Source organism: Lepidochelys olivacea, assembly GCF_965140295.1.
Source record: "Lepidochelys olivacea isolate rLepOli2 genome assembly, chromosome: 11".
Lineage (NCBI taxonomy): Eukaryota > Metazoa > Chordata > Testudines > Cheloniidae > Lepidochelys > Lepidochelys olivacea.
The window spans coordinates 59,041,530-59,068,491 of NC_140421.1; the positions used below are offsets into that span (position 1 = coordinate 59,041,530).

Genomic DNA, 26,962 nt, shown 5'->3' on the forward strand with positions numbered 1-26,962 from the left:
CTGTACTGATGAGCTCTGCATGGTCACCTGTGCTGATGAGCTTGCCTGGCCAAACAGGAAATGAGATTCAAAAGTTCCCGGGGCTTTTCCTGTACACCTGGCCAGTGCATCCGAGTTCAGAGTGCTGCCCAGAGTAGTCACAATGGTGCACTGTGGGATAGCTCCCGGAGGCCAATACCTTCGAATTGCATCCACACTAACCCTAATTCGAAACGGCGATGTTGATTTCAGCGCTAATCCCCTCATTGGGGAGGAGTACAAAAATCAGTTTTAAGAGCCCTTTATGTAGAAAAAAATGGTTTCGTTGTGTGGATGGCTTAATTTGATTTAACGGTGCTAAATCCGACATAAACTCGTAGTGTAGACCAGGCCTGTATGTTTGTAGATCAGGATCGCACTAAGGAACTGTTTAGTGCATGGCAGCATGGTCCACAAAAACACTTAGAACATAAGAATGTCAATATTTGATCAGACCAATGGTCCATCTACCCCAGTATCCTGTCTTCTGACAGTGGCCAATGCAGGTGCTTCAGAGGGAATGAACACAATATGGTAATCATCAAGTGATCCATCCCCTGTCCACTTACTGCACAGCAGCTAGTGCAGGGTAGATTTACTTCCCAGCTTGTTGTGAATTAAGTGGACAAGTGGAATTTGTGTGGACAAGTCCCAGATAATAACTGTATAACCTAGAAACTTTATAGGGGAAAAGATCTTGATAAAGATGGATCTGCTGTACCTCTCTCTGTATACTGAGCCATAGTTATTAGTTAGATTACTGCACCAGAGGTACCTAAAGAGATCTGGCCAGCTGGACATCTTTACACTGTGAAGTGTACATTTTTATTCTGTCAAGGTTTTGGTATGTCACTTGGTTCTCAGCCTTGCTGTTCAGCTAGCTCCCTGCCAGAATTCAACCTGATGCTCATTGCCAATCATATCTATAGATGATCATGAATGAGGCTCTGGTTTAGGTCAGCTCTTTTAGTACAACCTTGACAGTAGGTCTGTATTTAAGTTCTCTGTATTATTACGCTGGAGGATAAAACCTGCCCTCTGCAACCTACATGCCAGGCTATGCTTGTGTCAAGGTTCCTTCCCCACTCTGAACTCTAGGGTACAGATGTAGGGACCTGCATGAAAAACGCCCTAAGCTTATTTTTACCAGCTTAGGTTAAAACTTCCCCAAGGTACAAACTATTTTACCTTTTGCCCTTGGACTTTATTGCTGCGACCACCAAGCATCTAACAAATATATAACAGGGAAAGAGCCCGCTTGGAAACGTCTTTCACCCCAAAATCCTCCCAAACCCTACAACCCCTTTCCTGGGGAAGGCTTGATAAAAATCCTCACCAATTTGCATAGGTGAACACAGACCCAAACCCTTGGATCTTAAGAACAATGAAAAAACAATCAGGTTCTTAAAAGAAGAATTTTAATTGAAGAAAAAGTAAAAGAATCACTTCTGTAAAATCAGGATGGTAAATACCTTACAGGGTAATCAGATTCAAAACATAGAGAATCCCTCTAGGCAAAACTTTAAGTTACAAAAGGACACAAAAACAGGAATATACATTCCATTCAGCACAACTTATTTTATCAGCCATTTAAACAAAACAGAATCTAACGCATATCTAACTAGATTGCTTATTAGCCCTTTACAGGAGTTCTGACCTGCATTCCTGCTCTGGTCCTGGCAAAAGCAACACACAGACAGAGAGAACCCTTTGTTTCCCCTCCCCCCCCCCCCCCGGTTGTCTGTAAGATTTATCTGCAGTATCTGTATTGTGGAGAATTTTCTGAAATGACGTTTCTCTCTTTCAAAACAGCCTGTTGTTGCTTCATCATCTCGGCTGAAGGCTTGATTTTGTCAGGCGCTGAGCACTCTTGACTGCCTGATAAATTTAAGATCAATCCCTCAGTTGGTATAGCATCATATTACCCAGCGCCTCTATGTCATGGATTTTTTTTCCCCTGCACTTCTCATAAGAAGTTCCACTGTAAAGAGATTTAGCAAGATATTTATCACTGGATTCTGGTGTGTCAGCCCTTTGCCAGAAATGGATATTACCGTACTGCCTTTATATGTTTACCTTGGCAAAGAACAGATCTTTGTCTTGTGATGCAGATTTATTGCTGAATACATCCCAGTCACAGCAACAATATATTTCATGTGTAAAGTTTGTTTTATATCATTGTATTTTAGCTCCAAAAATTTAGTTTGTTTTTTTAATAGAAAATTTCAGATTTTCTGAAAGAGGAAGAGTATTCTGAATCAGCACTGCAATGAAAGAGAAAGCTAATAACTGTCACCCATTTGCTACAGACATTTCTTCTGCTGAATGTCTACCAAAAATAAAGAAAAAAATAATTTAAAAAAATACTTTGGCCATTGCCCAGTTATGCTTCTTGAGCCCAATCCTGCAACCCTTACTTATGGGAGTAATACTTACTACTGTAAAGAGTCCCATAGAAGTCAGTGGTATTGCTCACATGAATAAAGACTGTTTGTTTAAGGTGTGTAGGATCGGGCCCTTTACTTATAAATATAAGTAAAGTCAATGGGACTGAAAAGCATATTGACCTAATGGTTGATCCTTGTTTGGACATTTCAGGGATGGTCTTTTCATAATGCACAGTGGAATCCTGTTGTTATAAAGACTGATTTGGGCAACTCCCATTGGGATTATTGTACCCAAATAATTACTACATCCGGCTCCATGACCAAACTCAAATACACCATACTTGTTGACTCTGAGCACCTGGTAATATGCAGTTAATGTACTGCCTTTTTATTTGAGGATCTTAGGTTACGTCTACAGTGCAGATGGGAACCTGCCTCCGAGCCCAGGTAGACAGACTTGTGTTAGTTCTGCTTGAGCTAGCACTGGATAGCAGTGTGCACATAGCAGCAAAGGCGGCAGCTCGGGCTAACCACTGGAGCTCAGACTTAGGGGGTCAGATGCGGTTGGACTTAGGCAGCGAGTCTTAGCCGCCAACTCTGCTGCAATATCCCTATTTTTAGTGCACTGGCTCAAGCTAGCGTTAGTCTGTTTACGCAGACTACATCATCTGTGCCCTGCCCCCAGCTAGTCCTTCACACCCATGCTCCCACTTTGGGGAACACTTGTGTAGATTTATATCATGTGATGCTTCCTCACCTTTTTTCCATGTTTAATGAGCAATTAAATAGTTAACAATGGTGATATTTAAGGTATCACCATTGGCATCTGAGTTAGCATAAAAAGGAATAGGACAGTCCATACCTCAGAATGTGTTTCAGGCTCTGCAAATTCAGGTAGATGTCTTTGCTTCAGTTACATTCAGGTCACATTTTGAAGGTTTCCTTCACAACAGTAATAGGTAGAGGCTTACTCTTTTTAAAAAATGAAAGATCAGACTCTGGAGAATAATTGATAAGTCTGGTTGTGCCCTCCCAGCGGGGCATGTCTCCCATTTTGGGAAACACTTCAGTAGGGCAAACCACGTAGGAAACAACTCAGCCTAGTATATGAACCTATTTAGTGCTGAATAGACACTAAGAGCTGCTTTACTTTATGTCAGGGACTGCCCCTCTAGCTGACTGGCCCCATTGGCCATGCGAAAACCAGGAAAAAATGTGTGTTTTAATTTTAGTGAACATGTGTTAAAATCCTAGTGTAGACAAGCAAGTTGTAGTTTTAACAAGTGTCAACTGGTCAAGGTGAAGTACACCTAGGATTTCAGCCAGGATTTTATATGGGTTTATTACCATGTTAAAAACATACCTTTTCCTAGTGAAGGCAAAGCCCACCTCAGGACGGTCACGCAGATTGCTTAATACTGACTGAAATGAGCACAGCTCATATGCAGAGCAGAATCCAAGCTATAAGTCACACATTAGTTAAAATAACATGTAGAGTCCTCTATTGAAGCCTGTAGAGTTGTAAGCAGTGCAGGCTGATTACAGCCAGATTTATTTTTTATCCTCTTCCCCTTTTTTCTTAAAAACAAACAAACAGAACCACTAGGAAATTAAATTAAAAATAAATAACATAAATATAGTGTTGAGCTTGCAGGATTAAATTTGCAGAAGTCAGGAAATTCCGAAAAGCAAGGTTGCATTGGCAATGGCAACTCAGGCACGTCGCATACATGTAGCATTTTCCATTCAGCTTTCCCTTGTTAACTGTAACATAACTTTTTTTTAGCATACCATAAAATATGCAGAATATGTCATATGAGTAAGTGCACATTGCTGGATCAAAGACACTCAGAGCAGAAGTGCCAAGTCATATGTCGGTTGCTGGGGCACAGCGGTAAATATACATGTGTTCCTAAAAAAGTAAATAAATGCTTAAATCCTGAATAAATTACCAGTGTAAAAGGTACTGGTCTGCAGACCCTGGGCCAAATGTAGATCTCCTTTAGACTGGGGTGAATGTGATTTCATTGGAATAACTCCAGATTTACAGCAAAGTAGATGAGAGCAGAATTTAGCTCAATGTCATCCAAACTCACTATTTTAAAAAAGAATTTATTTTTCCATGCTGTTTCCCTTCCAAATACATATGTTGTCCAACCAATGCCATCTGTGGAAGAGTGAAACCAGTGATTCTATTTATTCCCAGGAAAAAAATGCTTGAAGAACATCAAAAGAAATGATAAATTCCAAAGTTAAAGTTTACTCCCAACTTTTTTATTTGTTTATAATTCCCATGAAATTGCTGCTTTGATGCACAAATTATTATTTCACAGAGCCTTCTTTCTTTGGCTTTGAGAGCTATGTGTGACTCCTTTTGTGATGTGAAATACTGACCACGTGGGAATGAGTTTTCTCATTACACTCATGATTAAGTCCACTGAAGGTCTCACTGGTAATTTTGCTCCTACTCTATATGACAAACATCAGTCTAATACTATCATTACATGTGTAAATTGAATTCAGTATTCATTTCTCTGTACAAATCTGTACAAACATCACGTAGTTCCATTACAACCCCGTTCTTAGAATTTGTATGCAAGAATGAGAGTTTTTCTGTCTTCTAAATGGAGTGTTTAATAAAGACCAGTGTGCTCAGGGCTTTATATCAGAGGGAAAATTTGTAACCCAGAGAACTTCATGATGTAAAAACCCAAGCACAGAAACAAACTGTACAGAAAAAAATACAGTGAGTCAGACCGTAATCTGCCTTTGCATGAATGCATGGGACCGGAAGGTGTGCAAGGGAAGATCACAACACCAGTCTCTGAGAATGCTCAGTCCTGCCTCCTTCCAGAGAACGCATCACCCAGATAGGGGTGGGAGGAGGTGGGGCCATGCCCCATTTCCCACTACACTGGCCCATGGACCCAAGCTGATGCACTGTTGGGAGTAATATGCACCACTCCTGTGGATGGTGTAGAGCGATCATTTCCCTCCCCCTGCACACCAAGTAGCCTTGGGAGAGATCATCCCATTAAGTGATTGTCCATTAAGCTCCATTAAGCTTTGTGCCTGATTATGCAATTGTATATATATAGGAGAACTTAGTCCAGTCGGAAGGTGCTGACTTGACGTCCATGGGGCCTGAAGTCTCCCCTTGACCAACAGAACAAGCACAGCAAAGGCAGCCACAGTACAAATCCCCCAGACCGCCCTGTCCGTGCGTTTCAGTGTAACACGGAAGGACCGCTGCTGCTAGCGGTGACTTTTGTGTTAATACAGTCTTCGGCTTTTATCATGACCCTGCAAAAACAGTATTGACTGTGCCGATAATTTTCAGTATGTGGCTACTTGTCCGTTGGGGACTGTATTGAACAGTATGATTTTTTGTCCCTAGAGACTTGGCCTGGATTTAAAATGGTGACCAGGAAAGCCAAAGCTGTGAATTGGATTGCCAGTCCCTGCAGCTATCCAGTACTCACTATATCTGTAATATTTTCTATATCTTCCAGGGTTTTTTAACAACATATATATGCCCATTACATTTAGCCACTGTAATTCCCTCTGCTAAAGTGCACCACAGTCTCAGTATATAAGGTGTTAGTGTCGTTTACATCACACATTATTTGTTGTATGTGTGATATACACTTTGCTTTGTCTCCTAAAATTCCAGCTCATGCTTAGTTAAAGCACTTTATATATTCAGACCTACGTTTTCTGTTTAGCGTTTGTTTTGATTAGTAATTCATTTTATCTTTAAAACAAAACGGAAAAGCACTGTCTATAAGTCTATAAAGTCATATCCTGACATCAGAGGATCTTCTGAATGTGCCTGCCATACTGTTTCAAGGTACAGTGGAGTGATTTAAAAACGAACAAACAAAAAAGCCTATTGGAATAATTATTAAGGAACTCTCTAGTTTGTTGTTTGGGCAGCTGAAAAAGTCAGTGTGTAACTTCTGGTAGCCCTTCCCGACCAACAAAGTGGGGGCACAACTAGTTTCACTTGGGAAAGATATGAAATATTCAGAAACTCATGTTATTCCGTTGGGAGGCCAGGGACAGATTAAGTGGAGGACTTTCCCGTTGAAAATAGTTGTTAACCGTGAATCAGATAACTCCAGTTGTTAATCATAGTAGATGTAGAATGCTTAATTATGCTGGCTTGCTAGAGATGGATAGGGTGATCATTTGTGCCCAGAATAATGCCACTGTGGGGATTTGTTGGAACACACTTTAATTTTTTTTGATGAACCTTTCTTAAAAATAATTTTAAATAATTATTAGATTACGTTCTAGGGATTTTCTGATTACACTGTGGAACGTTTTTTAACATAGGTCATAGAAATCCATTTTAACTGTGAACCTTGACACTTCTTTGGACATTTATCTGGCCACACTTGACATATCGGGATTTAAACCAGACCTATAGATTAAAAGAATTAGGGCCTGATCCTGAAAGGTGCTGTGCACCCTCAGCTCCCAATGAAGTAAGTAAGAATTGGGGGCACACTGCACCTCTCAGCATTGAGCACTAGGTGGCTAATATGAGTACCCAAGGGTTGTCTTAACTAGCTCTCCCAGGCTCTGTGGTGTTGCTTGATTACAGTCAATCCCACAACTTTCAAATAAAGTAAAGCAAATGTAAATACTGGTTTCTATTTATAGGCTGAGCTACTGTACAGATTCAAATAAAACAAAACGATTCATTCTCTGCAGCTTCCGTAATGGCCTTCTCTTTTTGCCTCAAGCACTGCACTGGGGTAGTAAGATAAGCTTTCTTTTAAGAGATGGTTTCCAGTATATTGTATTATCTGTGTGCAGAAGCAGTTTCTAGTCCTCTTTGCAGCTTGCTAGGCTCCTCTGCTGACACACCCTGAATTCAGGTATTGGAATCCTACATAAAGATACAAACTCTGCTGGTTCATGCTGGGAGGTGGCTCTAGTTACCTCCCAAACAGCATGTAAAAAGAGTGGAGTGTCTTTCTGAGGCAGCCACAGCTTGGAGACAGAAGCTTAAAATGAGCTTTGCTTTGTTATTTTAGTTACTGATAAAGCCACACCCCTGGAAGTGGGTATATGTATATACTCTTTTTGGAGCGGGAAGGGAAATGTATATGCTTAAACTGCTGTGGATGTGCTCTGGCATATCTGGGACGGTAACAGTAATTATTAACGATACTATGCAATTTTATGTAGCCTCCACCTGAGCATCTCAAAGCACTTTACAAATATTAAGAAATGTAACTTCACAGTAATAGAGGGAACCATCCAGAAGTGTGGTCTCCTGTATTCTTTGCAGAAATTCTCACCTTGGATCAAGTTAGCAGATCTTGATTCAGCCATATGGTACGTAGGCATCACCAAGATGAACACAGTGTAGACATCTACCTAGGGCATCTATACAGTGCCATAGTCTACATTAAAGGGGTGTAAATTCTAGTGCAGGCAAGTGTGTTGTACACTAACTGGCCCACGTGGACCCTGCTGGCATGCACTAAAAGTTCCCTAGTACAAGTTAATGTAGCCCTGTTGCAAACAGTACTCTGCAAGTAGGCTGCAAGAGGTAACTGCTCCAAGATATGTGCATCCATTGATACAATTTATACATGGTTTTATTTTTAAAAATTCCCCAAAGAATGCTGCTGCTCTGGAAGCTCAATGCATGACCAGATTTCTTGGTGAGGAGAAAAAGAGTGATTTCATGCATCTGGGAGAGATGGGGAATTAGTCTGTCCCATCAGGATTATTAATAATACACCGGTAATGGATGCCAAAAAAAACCCGGACTGTATTTTCTTCAACAAACAAATGAACAAACAAATAGAAAACAGGCTAAGCTGCCTTTAGATAGCAAGTAAACATCACAGTCATGAACAAATTTACTCCTGGGTGTTGGAAGTATGATACTGTAGGAGCTTGTGAAGTAGGTAGAATTTGTTTTATCTAACACCAATTTTCTGAGGCCTTGTGCTACAGCAGAACCTACAATTCATCCTTTAAACTATCTTTGAGCTTCCAGTGGTTCCAGTATTTTACCGTGGAGTTATAAGAATGATTTACTGTTAGATACTAACAGGGGTGAAAGTAACTTAAAGGACTTACCAGTATGCCAGAGTCCTGAGCAGGGGACAGGGCCTCAACATTGAGATTTAAATCCCCAGGCCCTTTACATTGAGATTTAAAAGGCCTGGGACTCCCGGCCGCCGTCTCCACCCCAGGGCTCCGGCAGCAGGGCTCTGGCGACGATTTAAAGAGCCAGGGGCTCCACTGCAGTAGCAGCGGCCAGGAGCCCTGGGCCCTTTAAATCGCTGCCAGAGCCCCGGGGGCTCCCGGATGGCGCTGCTATCCTGGGGCTCCAGAAGCAGGGCTCTGGCAGCGATTTAAAAGGCCCAGAGCTCTGGCCACTGCTACCGCAGGGAGAAAACTTTTGCAATATCCATAAAACTTTCCTTTTGTGCAAACTTTAAAAATGATATCTAGCTGTTTTGTTTAAAATCACGTTCACCATTTTAAAGCTATGAGAGTCCAGAAGATAAGGAGATTCAAGACTTCAAATTATTTTTGTACTATTCCTCTAATTTAAAAATAGCCCACTTCCATGAGAAACCTCAAGGCACAAGAGTTGAAATTCTGATTTGAATCACTTCATGAATGTGATCCTGTGCACTCATGAGTGCTCCTTGAGAACAAGCACATGAGACTATTTGTAATTTTCTAACCCAAACCAATCCTGAAATACAATAGGACAAAAACAGCAAGAACAATTGGGTGAAAGACAGACCCATTCATTCTTCTAAGTCAAGGAACTTGTTTGATGGCTTGTTGGATTTATTTTGAATTTTCCACAAACGTTCTCCTGACCTTAGAATAAGCAATACCTAGACTGAGAGGAGCCTTCCCTTCCCCACACCCTTACAGATTTAGGATTAGGAGGGAGAGGGAATCAAGATTGGGGCTTAGAATATAAAGTGTCTTACAACCATGACTACAGAACCATTGATATGACTCTGGGGCTATGTCTATATTGGACACCACTGGTGGTGGCATGTAAGGTACATGTAGCTACTCGCTGCAGTGACCAACAATACTATGGTGTGTAGCTACAAGTGGCTGTGAAAGGCTCTGACAGGGAGAAAGCAATAGGGAAAGGCTGGGCAGCAGGGAGCTGCCAGAGCCTTTCCCCGCTGCCTCCCCCTGCTTGAGCCTTTCCCCGCTGCCAAAGTCTGTCGTGCGGTAGGAAAGACTCCAGCAGTGGGACGCTGCACTGCTAAAAATAGCAGTATAAACGGGGGAGGCACTGCTTGGGCACATTGAGTGCCATGTAGGGTATATACCCTGGGGTTCAGGTGCGTCTGTACACACCTAAGCAATGCCTCACTTTCTGCACTGCTATTTATACCTATGCTAGGGGGCGCACAGTGTATGTACTGTATGCTCGCTGAAAGGAGTGTGCAGTGTAGACATACCCTAATCCTCCAACGTGCAATGACTGTAATTGTGCACTGTTCCCCTCTGTGTAAGACAAGAGTGCTAAAATAACCAGCACCGTACATGCCAATCTATAGAATGGCAAAGAGAAGTTACATATGCTGACTTTGAATCTCTAGTAAATCTTTAGGTGAGTCTGTTTGGGCTCAGATTGTGCCAGGCCTCCATTCAGGCGTACAAATGAGGCAGAGGACACGATGAGCCTTCTCCATTCTCCCCGTCCCACCCATGTTCCCTGGGCAGAGGCCCAGAATATTCCCTCCCGGCACCAAAGTGGCAGAGGGGAAGTGGGGCCGTAGCATTTGCCCCCTCTCATGCACCTCCCAGAGCTTTCTGGAGGCACAAAGTGGAGCATTCTGCACTCTTCTCAGGGCTACAGAAATGGGCATACTCCCCTTGTGGGCCGGGGGTCTCTGTGTGGCTCCCCTAAGACTCAAGCCAATGCCTACCATGCACAGTCTGACCCCTGAAGAGCTTTATTACACTGTAACAAGCTTAACGACTTTCGTATTTCCTCAGTGAAGCATCAGACTCTGAAGCATTCCACTCCTCCACTAGATTTCGAATGTAATTGTGATCTAAGATTCAGCAAGCCATGCAAAGTATGTGTTTAGATTGTAAAGGACCCTTCCAATCTAACCTGCAAAAACCCTTTGCAGGGGCAGTTACTCAGTGAGAACCATGCTATTTTGTATGCTGGAGAAATTAACTTTGCATCCTGCTTTGAAAGAAAAGCTGCGGCTCAGGTGGGACTCATGTCATACAGGGCTCTCTGGGGCCTTTGTGAAAAATGTATTGTTTCCCTGTGTATAAAAAGGGTGAAATATGAGAACAGTCGTATATTCCCATTCTGTAATAAAGAGTGAGTATTTCGTATTATCAAAGGAAAAATGAGTCCAGGAAGACAAAGCAAACCAGCTAGATTTGTCAAAGGCTGTCTGCTCTTCAGGAAGTTTGAGAATTAAGGGCTAGTTAAGATGCCAGTGAGCAGAACTTGCTATCTCTGCTGAAATGGCTGTTCCAGAGCAAGTCATGACAAGGGTCTGAGTGTCTGACTAAAGTGGCGATCGGACCAGTATAATCACAGTACAACCAAAGGTGTCCGGAGTGTGGGCAATGAAGTCCCAAACTGTAGCCCAGGACTGCCCTCCTGCTCTAACTGCAGGGGAAGGACGAAACTGACAAAGTACAGGTTTTCATTGCCAGTGCAGGAAATCAGTTTCAATTTATCTGTGAATAGGCATACAAGTACAGGCAAATTGTGGTTGTGTACATTTGATTTTGAGAAACTTCTTGTGTATATTTATATGCAAATTGGCAAGAGCTGTGGGCTCTTGGCAAACTGCCAATGTGGCTCCCAACATATCAAAATATAGGCACTGTGTTTGTCTGCATAAGGGGTTGGATGGCAACTGCAATCAGGTTTTGAGATTTGCTCAAGAAAAGCTCACTCATGACAAGAGAGCCAGAACAATAAGCAGAAATGGTGTAACTAATAATTCTTCTTGTAATTTCCAGCTATTACAGAAGATACAGGCAACTGGATTATCTAGAAAACGAGGGAGAGAAACTGGAGCCATTCGGTTTGGTGAGACATCTAATTTTTTTCTCACTAATCACCTTACAGTTTACATAGTGTTATAGATCACTGGTCTCTGAGACTCTTGACTCCACATTCATGTCATCCTCTCCTGCTAATTACTTATTGTCATTTGTTTTTTACAAAGCTATCCATTTAGAGATTGATTTTCAGTCATGCTGAACACCTACTATGTCTGCTGACTTCTGTTGTAGATGGTGCTCAGCACATCCGATAATAAGAACTCGGGGTATGTCTATGCTGGGAAAGTCCATCCTGTTAGAAAACACGTTAGTTAACACAATGTTGAACATGACATAGCCCATAGTGTGGACAAGGACAATCATGTTTAAGAATGTTAGCTGGTCTTGGTTAACCATAAGTGTGGTTGGTTGTGGGGGGACCCTAACGTTTACCAAGGCCAGTTGACATGTTTTAAAATACAATTATCCTTGTCCACACTAAGGGCGAAATTTTAAAATTTTCAAAAGTGTCTAAATTCTGTATTCAAAAGTGACCCATGGCACCTAATTGCCTCAAGTCACCGTTGAGAATGGCACTTAGGCTCCTAAATCACTTTTGAAATTTGTACCTTAAGTCACGTTTAAAATCAAGTCAATTAACAAGTGTTCTAACATGATGTATTTTCCCAGTGTAGACATATCCTTAGTGTGCACACACAGCCTGAATTTGCATGCACAAGTGAATAGGATGATTGCTGGTCTAATTATCCCATTAAGTCCTACAAATGAGAGATGTAGGAATGTTGTATGGCCCTTGATATATCAATGTGATAAACAAGTAGCCCAATGATAGAGAAATCTGCTAATAATAATAATTCCTTTATTATTATCTCTATCCCATTGCCATGCCATTTATTTTTCATTTTACTGCCCTGTTAGACCATCAGTGTTCTCCTGATGTTTTCCAACATCAAATGCCCACATCTTGAATACTGTGTACAGATGGGGTCGCCCCATCTCAAAAAAGATATATTGGAATTAGAAAAGGTTCAGAAAAGGGCAACAAAAATGACAAGGGGTATGGAACAGCCCTGAGCTATCTCTGCACTTTTGTAATAGCTGGCAGACGCTTCATAGGCTAACGTGGAGAGGCTCTTTGATCCCTTTCCGCCTTGTGTGCTCATGTAAGGACTGGCCACAATCTGGCCCTAAGCTTTTAAATCCTAAGAGACATGTTCTATAAGAAATGAGAAGTCCCTTTTTCCTTTTTTTAGTGGGGTGTGGAGGAGACTACCAGCTTAAACAGTTCCAGTCACTTTACAAACCACAACTCCACCAGGAAAAATTAACTTTTAATACTGCTGATTTCTGTCGGACTCCGCAAAATGATCAGTCTTGGCCCTCTCCCCATTGTAAATGTGCAACAGCAGGAGACAGTGCTAGAATCAGTTTTACATCTTTTTAGCTTAGGCATTTTGTGATATGTCCATTGCCACAACAAGTTAAGTACACTTGATGGGACACGTTATTTTGCTACAGATATGCACTCTCTATGCCATTATCTAAATCACTAATGAAGATATTGAACAGAACCAGACCCAGGACCAATTATTGCGGCACCCCTTTGATATGCTCTTCCAGCTTGACAGTGAACCACTGATAACTACTCTCTGGGAACAGTTTTCCAACCAGTTTTGCATCCACCTTAAAGTAGCTCCATCTAGGTTGTATTTCCCTAATTTGTTTATGAAAAGGTCATGCAAGACAGTATCAAAACCCTTACTAAAGTTAAGATATACCACATCTACCACTTCCCCCCTATCCACGGGGTTTGTTACCCTGTCAAAGAAAGCTATTAGATTAGTTTGACAAGGTTTGTTCTTGATAAATCCATGCTGTTACTTATTACTTTATTATCTTCTAGGTGTTTGCAAACTGATTGCTTGATTATTTGCTCCAAATCTTCCTCCTTCCCAGGCACAGTCAACCTCAGCCAACCACAGGTGCTGTCTCTGTCCTCAGGAGAGTATAGGATCAGCTGCTTGCTAATGCATGGTGATCCAAAGAGGGTGGGGAGGAGGTGAGACGATGGCTATTCCACCTTTATACACACTAGCTGGACAGCCTCTCTGAGGGGAGTCTGCTAATTTCATGAGAGTGCACTACCTCTGGAGGTCTAGGAGACATCCACTATAAAAACTACAAGTCAAAACTAGAACAGTTGCATAAATCCTGCGAACTAAACCATGTACTTTCACACATTGTTCCATGGGTAAGACCTTTGGTCTGGAATTCCAGCCAGCTGGATTCTAACGAGATTCCTGTAGTGGGTTGTGTGCTCTGGTACACTGCCATCCAGAGCTGGGCAGACAATCCATTTTACAAATTTAGATCCTTCACAGATTATCCATGGACAAACGTTGTTTTTACAAAGATGCAAGTTATGGTTCTTATTTGGAAGACCAACTATAGCAGGAAGTCAATAACCTCTTAACGGAATTATGAAAAGTTAGCCGTACTCAACTGAGAAATTCTTGTGTTATACCATTTCCTAAGAGGGATGGAGATGTGCCGCACAATATTCTGCACTACAGACAGGCCATCGTTTCTGACAGCTCAAAGCTTGGTCAGAAACTGACTTGATCATTCACTCAACTCTAGTGGGTAGAGCTAATAGCTAGACAAGTAATTATTTACCATATACTTGGCCATACTCCTGGGTTGCAAATGTATGAGAACAGAATTTGTCTATAGAAGCCTTTGCTTCACACCACCATGTTTTGTTTGTTTTTGCTTTCCTCTGTGACAGCTACAGTTTATGGCCACTGGGTTTTAAATTGTTAAATAATGGGTGTACATGTCTACGATACCACCTTCTCTAAACATTCAGCTGTACATGGCTTTGTAGTTTTGCCATGTAACAACTCTCTGTTTAAGCCTGTTGCACATTTTCAAAGAAAAATTACTTTGCAAAGCACAGTAGGTTAATTCTATTGGAGGCTCCTTTATAAAATTAGTAAAATTTGGTAGCCTAGTTGACTATAGTATAAAAAAGAGTTGATATGTTGGTAAATACAGCAGGAAAAAAGCAAAAACTGGATTTATAACTCATTCAACACGAGGAATCTAGGTATTTGTTCTACAGATCTTGACAAGAGCTGAATATGTACTGGAAGAGCACACGGGGGGGTGTTTGCACAAATGTTTGAGAAAGAAGGTCTCCTATGGACCTCAGCACCATAGTATCTGAGCGCCTCACAAATATTTCTCCTGTGAGGGATGGCAGTACTATTTTCCCCATTTTACAGAGCAAAAACTGAGGCACAGGGAGATTATAAGTGAATTACCCAAGGTTACACACAAAGTCTGTGACAGAGAGGGGACGTGCACCCAGATGCACTGATTTCCAAGTCAATGTATCAGCCTTGAAGACTATTGTTAAATTATTTAATTTTCACCTCTGTGACCTTGAAAATATTAAAAACCTATAAACCCCATTGGAATCATGTACTCACAGTTAGTCCAGTTTGCTACAGATTTCAGCTCACATTCTCATACATACAGGACAGAAATGGACCTGCTGGTTTCAGATACTGATTAGCAGAACGAAATCCTTGATATGTTTAAACAAATATATTCTTGAAAGAGAGAAAAATACTGGCTTCTGGTCACCTTTGAATTTTTGCGGTTACAAAAATGAACCTTTACTGCATTTTACTTTATAGCTTGATCAAATTCATTTTCTCTCCCTCTAAGTAGCTGCCCTTTTCTATCTTCCTCAAAGGATCATCTTGCACAAAGTACTGGATGAGCTCAGAATATAAATTCAGCATGTCGTTCAGCTGCAAACCGTGATAGACCTTCACAGAAACTCAAACACATAGGAAAAAAGGGATGGGGTGAGGAGTGAGGCAATATAATATGAGCTAATTATTTCTGGTATCATCGTAAGGCAATGTGTAAGGAGCTAACAACTCAGATAAACAGAAATGAAACCAAGTGGAAAAGAATCCATACAATCAACAAAACACAAATCAATTTAGTTTCAAAATTGTTCCTACTAGCTGCTGTGCTGTGGCCTGCCCAGGCCTAGGTTTCACAGTGCTGTAATCTGCAGATAAGTGAAATGCCTTGTCACTCCAATTTCTATCCTATATGCACATAAAATATAGAAAAGGACAAGATTTTCCATGCAGCTTCACCATGACAGCTTAACAAACCCACCATAAGCTGAAGGTTGTTTCACATTAAACAGAACACTGTCATGAAATGACAAGATACGTACCACTGCCTCCACTGGATGGAATCGGAACTGCGCAACTGACGATACATCTACACAGCGGCTGGGAGGTGCGATTCCCATCTTGCTTCATCTATAGGCGCTGGCTCTGCTCAAGCTAGCTCCTAAAACAGCAGTGTGTCTTGGATGGCACAGGTGGCGGTTTGGGCTAGCCACCAAAGTACATTCTGGGGGGCGGGGGCGGGGTGTCGGACAGGATTGTACTCAGGAGGTTAGCCTGAGCCGCTGCTCATGTTACTATGGCAACACTGCTATTTTTAGACACTAGCTCCAGCAGCGCTAGCCCATGTATGACTCCCCAAGCTGGGCATTACACCTCTCAGCTCCTTTGTAGATGTTCCCTGAGCATCACAAGCCCTGTATGGCTTACAATTAATGGAGATCATCCCTTAGCTCAAGCAGCATGGACCTGTGCTTTTGGAGAAGGAAGATCTGTGTCTATCCCTGCTGCAGCAGTGAAATGCTAAGTGATTGTGACGTGCATCATGGTGACAACTGTGAATCATATCTGTAGCAAAATAATATGCCCCATCAAGTGTACTTAACTTAACCAGAACTCTACTACTTAATAAGAATTCTGGATCATATCACAGACTTGTGCCACTCCTCTGAAGAAAATAGCATACATAACAGACAGATGGAGATTAAGGTCATTTTGGATGGAACTGCTGCTTTCTAATTTGTGTACAAGGCACATAGCAGTTGTGGCAACGGGCATATCACAAAATGCCTAAGCTAAACAGATGTAAAGCTGATTCTAGCACTGTCTCCTGCTGTTGCACATTAAGAGCAGGATAGACAAACACCTGTCAGGGATGGTCTAGATAATACTGCTTTGAGTGCAGGGTACTTGATTAGATGAGGTCCCTTCCAGTCCTATGATTCTATGATTTCTTCAGCACTCAGCCTCCACCCTGGACACCTATGGGCCTTAGAAGTTTCCCCTAGCTTCTGCACCTTGTGGGTGCTGAAAATAGACCAAGGATATGTCTACATTGCAACTGGAATGTGATTCCCAGCATAAGTAGATAGACTTGCTCTAGCTCTGTTCGAGCTAGCATGCTAAAAATAGTAATATGAACGTTGTAGCACCAGCAGCAGCTTGATCTGAACACCTGAGCTTAGACCCAGAGGGTTAAGCAGCCTTTGTCTCTGGCAGCTAGCCTGAGCCTCTATTCATGCAGCATCAACCACAATGCTATTTTTAGCATGCTAGCTGGAGCAGTACTAGTGGGAGTCTGTCTGTCTGCCCTGGAAATCATACCACCTAGCAGACATACCCTGAAAGGCCCACATGAGTTTACATGAACTTCTGCATTATGAAAGCTGGGCAGGTCTTTTAATGACTCTCACTTCATGAGCAATGTTGTGCTCTCAGCTCTCAAATGGGAGATTTAGACACACATTTTCTACTCCAGTCTCTGGGCATTTTCTACCCCATGGAAGGGATGACATCCCTCATTGTGTTAATCAAACCACCATCCTTCATCTCATCCAGATCCATCCTGAACATCCACTCCTTCCACAATCCTCACAAGAAGATCTTATAATGTCTTCAGTAAAATCAAAACTACTTTTATTTCCGAGTCTGGGCTCCCCAGTGCTTCCTGTCTTAGAATCATAGAAGTGTAGGGCTGGAAGGGATCTCAAGAGGTCATTTAGTGCATCCCCCACACAGAGGCAGGATTAATGTGTCTGCTTTGTAGAATGCAAGACTTCTTGGCAGGGACTGGCTTTGTGTTTGTGTTACATGGCTGAGGCTGAGAAATGGGCAGAAGAGCAGTCTTGCGGCTAAGGCCTTAGCCTTAGCCACAAGTTTGCAACACAGACAAAAACCCACTGAACTGAGACTCTGAAGCTCTGGGTTCAGTTCCTGGCTTTGCCTCCTGTAGACTTTGTGGAGCAGGTCCTCATCTGGTAGAAATAAGTGTAGCTCCACTGAAATCAATGGATTCTGTCAATATATGACTTTGGACAAATCACTTAAACCAAGATTTTAAAAAGTGAGTAGTGGTTTTGGATGCCCACACCTTATAAGCATTTATTTTCACAGGGTGGATGCTCAGCACTTTCTGAAAATCAGATCTTTTCCAAAAACATTAGTCTGAAAATCTTGGATATAATCTCTCTGTACCTCAGTTCCCCATTGGTACAATGAGAATAAGAATACTTCTCTACCTCACAGGGTTCCTGTGAGGATATGTTCTATAATTATAGGATGCTACGGTGCTGGGGGCCATATAAGTAGGTAGATAAATAATAGGAAGTAGGGAACAGTGAATATTGGAGGCAAGCTCTACCACACATATTTAAGATGAGCGTATTGCTTTATTTCAAAATGGTTTTGGGGTGATTTTTTAGTTGAATGTCACTCTAAAAAAGAATCTCAAGTAGGTAAAAATTCTGCTCTCGGATCTTCGTCGTGGCAATTTCTTGGCTATGGTGTTCTCCCTCCGTGTGAGATTCTCATTAGTACCACTGTGAGTTTTGCACACAGTTCAGAAAAGCACTAATGCACATGCGTGAATTAATCCCTATGTGGAAAATTACTTAAGCATTTATTTACATCCCACAGAATTCAGTTGAACTTCAGCATGGGTTTAAGCAATTTGCTGTCTTGGAGACATTGAGAGAAGATCATGTCAGAGTTCCACTATGTGGATTTGGGAGCAGAAGTCTGAACTAAAGGTGGCCATTTGGCCTGAATAAGAAAAGTATGTGTAATTCTGTGACCACTTATAAACACGCAGCTATTGTTGGCTGATCTCTTGTGCAGTTTTCCACATTAATAGTGTGGAACTACTCTAGTTTTGAAACACAAAAGTCTGTGTTTATCAGAATGCCAGATAAAGTCCTTCCAAAACTAACATACGTTAAAAATTAAAGTTGTGCGATTACCTCAGGAAATGAAATATCAAAAAAATCTGAAGCAGGGTGAAAAACTGAGTTCAGCTTTGTGGAGAACTTCGATGAGTCACTTCCTTATCAGTATCTTTGTTCTTCCTGGCAACGTTTTATTTTTGACTCTAAATGCTTCATTAAATGAAAAATTACACTTGGGGTTGTGTGACACAAGAAACACAATAAGCACTTCTCCTGTCGGATTTAACTGATCACACTTACATCAAAATAGGAACTTGAACTGGGGTTTCACAAACACTTTATTAGGAAGTCACAAAGGTTAATGAAGTTCTTAGTTCTTTAAGATGAGCTTTATATTTAGAATGTACACTGAGAATTTGCTCCATCGTTATTCATGGCCTCTCTTATTTTCTTTCTATGAACAGCAGCATGGATGAGTTTTTGTTCTTGGCATCAGAAAGTGTCACCAATGGCTTTGTGAATGTATTGTTGCCCAAGAATTTGCACCATAAGTGCTCAATTTGGGCATTTTAAAGCTCTTAGTGCGTCTATTGTTGTAAAATAATCCAGTTGAGGAATAAAAACAATGCCATGTGACACAGATAACCAATTCACACAGTGTAAACATCAAATCGTGAATATCAAATGTGTTCACATATACTCGCATTGAAAAATTTGCAAGCCATCTATAGGTTGAAACACGGCTTTGCAGAAAAGATTCATTGAAAAATTGTGATGAGTGGACCTATTTGTAGAAATACAGCAAGTCAAACTGCCAGACTGGGAGCTGCACCTCTCCTCTAGGGGAGCTCTCAGAGGGGTTGTGATTTAGGAGGCCCAGTCCTTCCTTGCCATGTAGAGGGAGCTGGCATGCTGTACCATTCCTTTGGATTGTGCCACTTGTTCATCCCAGTGCACCAAGCCACTGTGCAGGACAATGCAAAGGGGCTATAGCCATAGGGGCAGTAGGAAGGAGCGATTCCGAGGGTGCCTGGACTGTGATTTGTCCCTTGTCCCAATGCAAGGTGCACAAGGGGTTAGTGGGAGGAAACATTCCTTGCACCTTCCCTCCAGCAAGCTCATTGTGCTTGCACACAGTTTGACAACAGGGAGATGGAATGAACAGACAAGTCATTGTTCACTCAGCTCTGGATGTGAGGGAGGAGGCTAATGTTTGGTCCCCAATAGCAAGGAAAACCCCTGACAAACTACCATGGACGCAGTTCTGCTCTCAGATCCGCTGTCCCACATTCCTCTCCCACTTTTTCATGATTGAGACCTCTGCCCATCTAAGGAGAGCAGCAACCAGTCAAGAGCTGCTGTGTGGCTATAGGAGCAGAATCTTATCCCAAGTAAATTTCTTTGTGTGTGTATGTCTTGTTTTTTCAAGTGTGTTAGTGGGAGAAAGTCCACATATGGAGTAACCACAGAGAGATGTTTCTGTTCAGCCAAAATTGTTGGGTCCATTGAGGCGAGCAACACAGCTCTGTTCTGTTCTGAATCTAACCACAGATCTCGTCTGATGCCTACCTGATGCCAGGGCTGCACAACTCAGAAGTGGCTAAACCACAGATACAAACTCATGGCAGGGCTGACAAAGTGGTTTTCCTACATGCTGAAGCCTGTTATCCTGTCTGCCAGGACAGTTAGTTGTGAATGAAGACTTTAATACTACAAACTGCTTAGAATATTGTCACAGTTCAAAAATAGTACTTGCTGGGTGTCGTGTGTAGGAGGAATCTATGTGTATTGAGGGTCACAGCAGCAGTTTGAGCAATAGTACTTGCTGGGTGTCGTGTGTAGGAGGAATCTATGTGTATTGAGGGTCACAGCAGCAGTTTGAGCCAAGTGAGAAAGCGTGAAGTATTGGTACAGGTCCGTACTTGAAGGTGGGGAGCCTGGGCTGCTGCCAAGACTCTACAGAGCACTGGAACTGCATTCTTCTGGTTGGTGAAATTCACCCATCCCCACATACTCTCTGAGTTATTTGGGGATTAAGTGGGAGGTGAGGGTCTAAAGTTCCACCTCCTCCCACCCTCACATACCTCCTTAGGGCTGCAGTGCAGCCCTTCTTTAGCTTTTATTACAGTGTAAGGCCATGGATCAGAGCTCATTGAAGTCCATGAGAGTCTTTCCATTGAATTCAGTGGGCATTGGATCCCTAGCTTGAAGTAGCAGCTGCTGCCCTTCTGCACCTTTTTGTGGGCCTCTGATGGATCCTTAGCCCTTACTCTGTCCTGCTCCAAACTGCCCCCTCCAAGGTTTGCAGGGGGTGCAAAAATTCCCTAGTATAGCCTGCCTGTCTGTCCCCTTCCCCTGCGGAAAAATGTACAGCTGAAATACAGAGAAATCTCATTTGCAACTGGGGAAGCAAAACCACAGTAAATTGAGGTTGCTTTGCATGAAGCTTTGTACACAACAATAATAATAATTAGCCTTTATACAGTGCTTTGCATCCTTAGATCTCAAAACCTTTTACAAAGAAATCAGTATCATTTATCCTCCATTTTACAGATGGGGGAAACTGAGGCACCAAGAAGGAAGTTTCAGAGTAACGGCCGTGTTAGTCTGTATTCGCAAAAAGAAAAGGAGTACTTGTGGCACCTTAGAGACTAACCAATTTATTTGAGCATGAGCTTTCGTGAGCTACAGCTCACTTCATCGGATGCATACCGTGGAAACTGCAGCAGACTTTATATACACACAGAGATGTGTATATAAAGTCTGCTGCAGTTTCCACGGTATGCATCCGATGAAGTGAGCTGTAGCTCACGAAAGCTCATGCTCAAATAAATTGGTTAGTCTCTAAGGTGCCACAAGTACTCCTTTTCTTTTCAAGAAGGAAGTGACTTTCACAGGACCACCCAGAAAAGCAGTGGCAGAGCCAAGCATTGAGCCTTGGTCTCATGAGTCTCCATCCAGTGCCCTGTCCAGGGAGCTCTTGGTATGGCCTAGGGCACAGATTGTGTTTGAAATGGTGTAGCCCTTGTTTTGTTGTTGCCAGTTGCTTTCTTGCAATTTTGAGTATAGTTCTAGGGACAGAACGAAGTGATCAGCACCCATAATTGGGGCCAGATTTTCAAAAGAGTTCAGCTCCTACCAAAGCATCTACAATGAAGAGGCCAGATTTCCCCAAAGTACTCCGCAACCAACAGCTCCCATATGGCCTGAGCACTGTTGCAAATCTGGCCTATTTGGATTGTCAGCTCTTTGGGGTAGGGACTGTTATTTCCACATGCTCCACGTACACACAGTAAACAAGGCCCCGATCACAGCCTGGACTTGTAGACACTATAGCATTGGTAAATGGGAGCTCTGGGACGCTGAGCACTTCTGAAAATCTGGCTCCTAAATCGCCATGATACTTATATTGACCCTGTAATTTATTTTAAAAAAATACTAGGGCTGTTAATTAATCGCAGTTAACACAAAAAAATTAATCCTGATTAAAAAAATTAATCGCGATTAATCGGAGTTTTAATCGCACTGTTAAACAATAGAATACCAATTGAAATTTATTAAATATCTAAATTTTCAAATATCTCTATTTCAATTACAATACCAAATACAAAGTGTACAATGCTCACTTTATATTATTATTTTTATTACAAATATTTGCACTGTAAAAATGATAAACAAAGAAATAATATTTTTCAGTTCACCTCATACAAGTACTGTAGTGCAATCTCTTTATCATGAATGTGTAATTTACAAATGTAGATTTATTTTTTTTGGTTATGTAACTGCACTCAAAAACAAAACAATGTAAAACTTTAGAGCCTACAAGTCCACTCAGTCCTACTTCTTGTTCAGCCAATTGCTAAGACAAACAAGTTTGTTTACATTTACGGGAGATAATGCTACCGGCTTCTTATTTACAATGTCACCTGAAAGTGAGAACAGGCATTCGCATGGCACTTTTGTAGCTGGCATTGCAAGGTATTTACATGCCAGATATGCTAACCATTCCTATGCCCCTTTGTGCTTTGGCCACCATTCCAGAACACATGCTTCCATGCTGATGACTCTCATTAAAAAAATAATGCGATAATTAAATTTGTGACTGAATTCCTTGGGGGAGAATAGTATGTCTCCTACTCTGTTTTACCCCCATTCTTCCATATATTTCATGTTATAGCAGTCTCGGATGATGACCCAGCACGTTGTTCATTTTAAGAACATTTTCACTGCAGATCTGACAAAACGCAATGAAGGTACCAATGTGAGATTTCTAAAGATAGCTACAGCAGTGGTTCTCAACCAGAGGTCCGGGGCCCCCTGGAGGGTCGCGAGCAGGTTTCATGGAGTCCGTGAAGCATGGCTGGTGTTAGACTTGCTAGGACCCAGGGCAGAAAGCCAAAGCCCCGTTGGGCAGAAGTGCAGCCCAGGGCCCGAAGCCCCACCACCTGGGGCTAAAGCCAAAGCCTGAGCAACTTAGCTTTACGATGCCCCCTGTGGTGTGGGGCCCTGGGCAGTTGCCCTGCTTGCTACCCCCTAATGCCGGCCCTGGCTTTTATATGCAGGAAAAACAGTTGTTGTGGCACAGCTGGACCGTGGAGTTTCTATAGCATGTTGGGGGGGGCCTCAGAAAGAAAGAGGTTGAGAACCCCTGAGCTACAGCACTCGACCCAAGGTTTAAGAATCTGAAGTGCCTTCCAAAATCTGAGAGGAACGAGGTATGGAGCATGCTTTCAGAAGTCTTAAAAGAGTGACATTCTGATGCAAAAACTACAGAACCCGAACCACCAAAAAAGAAAATCAACCTTCTGCTGCTGGCATCTGACTCAGATGATGAAAGTGAACCTGCGTCGGTCTGCACTGCTTTGGATCGTTATCTACCAGAACCCATCATTAGCATGGATGCATGTCCTCTAGAATGGTGGTTGAAGCACGAAGGTATGTATGGATTTTAAATGCATCTGGCACGTAAATATCTTGTGACGCCGGCTACAACAATGCCATGTGAACACCTGTTCTCACTTGCAGGTGACATTGTAAACAAGAAGTCGCCAGCGTTATCTCCTGCAAATGCAAACAGACTTGTTTGTCTGAGTGACTGACTGAACAAGAAATAGGACTGAGTGGACTTGTAGGCTCTAAAGTTTTACATTGTTTTATTTTTGAATGCAGTTATTTTTGTACATAATTCTACATTTATAAGTTCAACTTTCATGGTAAAGAGATTGTATTGCAGTACTTGTATGAGGTGAATTGAAAAATACTATTTTTCTTGTTTTTTAAGCACAAATATTTGTAATCAAAAATAAATATAAAGTGAGCACTGTACACTTTGTGTTGTGTTGTAATTGAAACCAATATATTTGAAAATGTAGAAAACATCCAAAATATTTAAATAAGTGGTATTCTATTATTGTTTAACAGTCTGATTAATCACACGATTAATCGCGATTAATGTTTTTAAGCACTTGACAGCCCTAAAAAATACGACTGTGATTAAAAGAAAAAGCTATCCTGCTAGTTCAGGCATTAGTATTCAGACATGCCGCAGTCCATGTAGCAGTACAAATTTGGGCAGCAGCAGAAATAAATTGATCTACAGTTTGTGCTAAGCTAAAATCAGAGACAGTGTAAATTATTTTGAATGACTCAAATACCTGGCTAGAATGACTAGTAGATAATATACAGTTTGTGGAAATTGGAAGTTAACTCTGATTTTACAGTGGAAAAAATTGTTAGAGGGAGTGTGTAGTTTTTGCAGAGAGGATTTTTATATTTCACTGCTCTTTATCACCATGTTTCGTAAGACTCTTCCAGACACTTAGTGAAGAGTGAGATTCAAATGTTTATTTTGGCAAACTCTGTTATGGAAAGTGAATTTTCTTTCAAAGCTGGTTCTTTCTAAAATGCTGGGAGAAATCCTCTTCACACTGCATATGAGAGAGGACTGTTTTATCTACTCTGAGTAGCTGAATCCAGCCACTAGTTGTACACAGTTATATTAGTGAGAGTTGCATATTAATCCTAGGACTCGAGACACATCCAGTTCATGCTGAATAATATACAGTGAGTCAGATTCACTCATAGAGCGGAAGCCAGGAGAACCCATACTTCAAACCCTAGTGACAAAAGGTTCATCATCAAAGCAAGCTGCTCACAACTCTTGCTCTGCTACAGGGCCCAGAGCTGGCTGGCACAGTCCCTACAGTGGATGGGCCTTCCCTGGTAGAGGGAAAGGGCTTGGTAAACCAAGGGATGATTGATTCATCTCAGGTAGCCTCTGTCAGTAGGGATGTCATTGGAGTAGTGCAGGAATTTAAAGCTGCTCTTCCCTGCAAGAACCCCAGGGAAGAGGTAGGGGCAATGGTTATATCATCACCAGCCCCTTCTTTACTGGTTCTAGGATATTATCTTGAAGAGATCTTGGGAGAACAGGATATAACTCATCACATTTTGGCACCTGCTAGTGACTGACTATGAAGTAGTGTTGCATTTTCATTGGAGACTGCTCATTTCCTTAGATGAAAGGCATTGCACAAGAGCTGTGGAAGAGAATGAACGGATCAGGTGGTCCATGAGGAAAAAGAATAGTCTACAGTGAAGGGGTGGTTGAAAGCACTGACACCTCAGTTTAAACCAACTAAATCTACACTCTAGTCCAGGGGTGGGCAAACTTTTTGGCCCAAGGGCCACATCGGGGTGCAAAACTGTATGGAGGGCCGGGTAGGGAAGGCTGTGCCTCCCCAAACAGCCTGGCCCCCGCCCCCTATTCGCCCCCTCCCACTTCCCATCCCCTGACTGCCCCCTCCTGGGATCCCTAGCCCCAAACCACCCCGCCGGGATCCCACCCCCTATTCAACCCTCCCCGCTGCCTGACTGCCCCGACCTATCCACATATATCAACCCACACCTATCCTGACTGCCCCACCCTCTGACAGGCCCCCCGGGACTCCCATGCCCTACCCAACCCACCCTGTTCCCCAGCTGCCCCAGAACCTCCGCCCCATCCAACCGCCTCCTGCTCCCTGTCCCCTGACTGCCCCCCAGGACCCACTACCCAACCTGTTCACCACCGCATGCACGCCACCGCCGCCCCCTTACCATGCGTTCAGAGTGGCAGGAGCTCGCAACCCTGCTGCCCACATGGCAGTGTGGGAGGGGGAATAGCGGGGGTAGGGCCGGGGGCGAGCCTCCCAGGCCAGGAGCTCAGGGGCCAGGCAGGACGGTCCCGCAGGCCGTAGTTTGTCCACCTCTGCTCTAGTCACTGCCCGGGAGTCTTCCCAGGCACATTTGGATGGCTGTTGGAGGCAAGCAGAAATCCATGATCATATACCTTGGAAGTGGATACAAAACCAAAGTAAAAATGAGGCTTAAATATGGTACAGTGTGATTTAAATAATACAGAAATAAGAGAAGATCTCACTCTGTGCATCAGTTTCCTACAACTGAGATTTTGCATACTGCTCTGAACAGGACATTTCTGTGTAACCTTTCCTGTCTGGGATGAATGGAGATGTGAAACTCTCTTAAAAGTCAGGATGAGAAACAGAACAGGAGGGATTTTCAGAAGAGCCTATGTGACTTGGGAGCACAAGTCCTGTTGACGCTCATGAGTCACTTAGGCTCAATTCTTCAAAGCTATTTAGGCACCTAACTCCCATAAATTTCAGTGAGACTTAGGCATCTAAAAGACCTTTGAGGATCTGGCTTTAGGTGGTTTTCAGACTCTTACCTAGTGTTACCTAATGAAAGAACGGTTCCAAAAATCTTGTAGTGTTCTTATGTTCCCTGTTCCCATTACTTGCTCAGAAAGCATAATAGCATTGTATGCTTTCTTAACGACAGATGGATAAAATATTGGGGTTTTTAAAGGAATCATTTGTACTCCTTTTTCAACCCATATAGAGCGTGACAGAGTTTCTACCAATCATGCTCTGCCTAAACTGACTCTAATATGGTTTCTTAAAACATTTAGTGTGTGAACTAAATGTTAGGTGTGTCCCTTCTTTAACAAATGCTTGATTAATTTTTCTATAATAAAATATTTTATAAGTGTATAAAGATTGAACTTCTCCATATTTTATAGATGTATTTTTGAAAAAGGACAGGGAGTGAGAGAGATTGATTACCACATTTTTAATGATACCATAAATGGTCAGTTTTTAATGTTTACAATATCATTAGAACCCCCTCAGTTGAATTTAAATTTTATTTCTAGTCTCTTGCCTTCCATTCATCTAGATATCATTATATGGGGTACAAGATAAAATGCAGCTTGATGAATTTTATGTTTACCTTCAATACAGTTTTTACCTTTTATCTGTGATTTTGCCCTGTCTGCTGTATATTTTTTTCACAAAAGTTATCTTAACTGTGACTTTGGTCACTGGAGCAGAACACTGAG

The 26,962-nt window shown here is 42.2% G+C and overlaps 1 protein-coding gene across 2 annotated transcripts in view; it reads left to right on the forward strand.

Moving 5' to 3' along the window:
- Positions 1-26,962, forward strand: part of SPATS2L (spermatogenesis associated serine rich 2 like) — a 145,821-nt gene that overhangs the window by 15,149 nt on the left and 103,710 nt on the right. Inside the window, exon 2 of one of the 2 annotated variants that reach the window (XM_084644128.1) lies at positions 11,415-11,484. The gene's annotated coding sequence lies outside the window, so the exon portion shown is untranslated. Of the gene's footprint in view, positions 1-11,414; positions 11,485-13,497; positions 13,519-26,962 lie in introns of those variants that run through there. The other variant, XM_084644129.1, reaches the window with a different exon arrangement.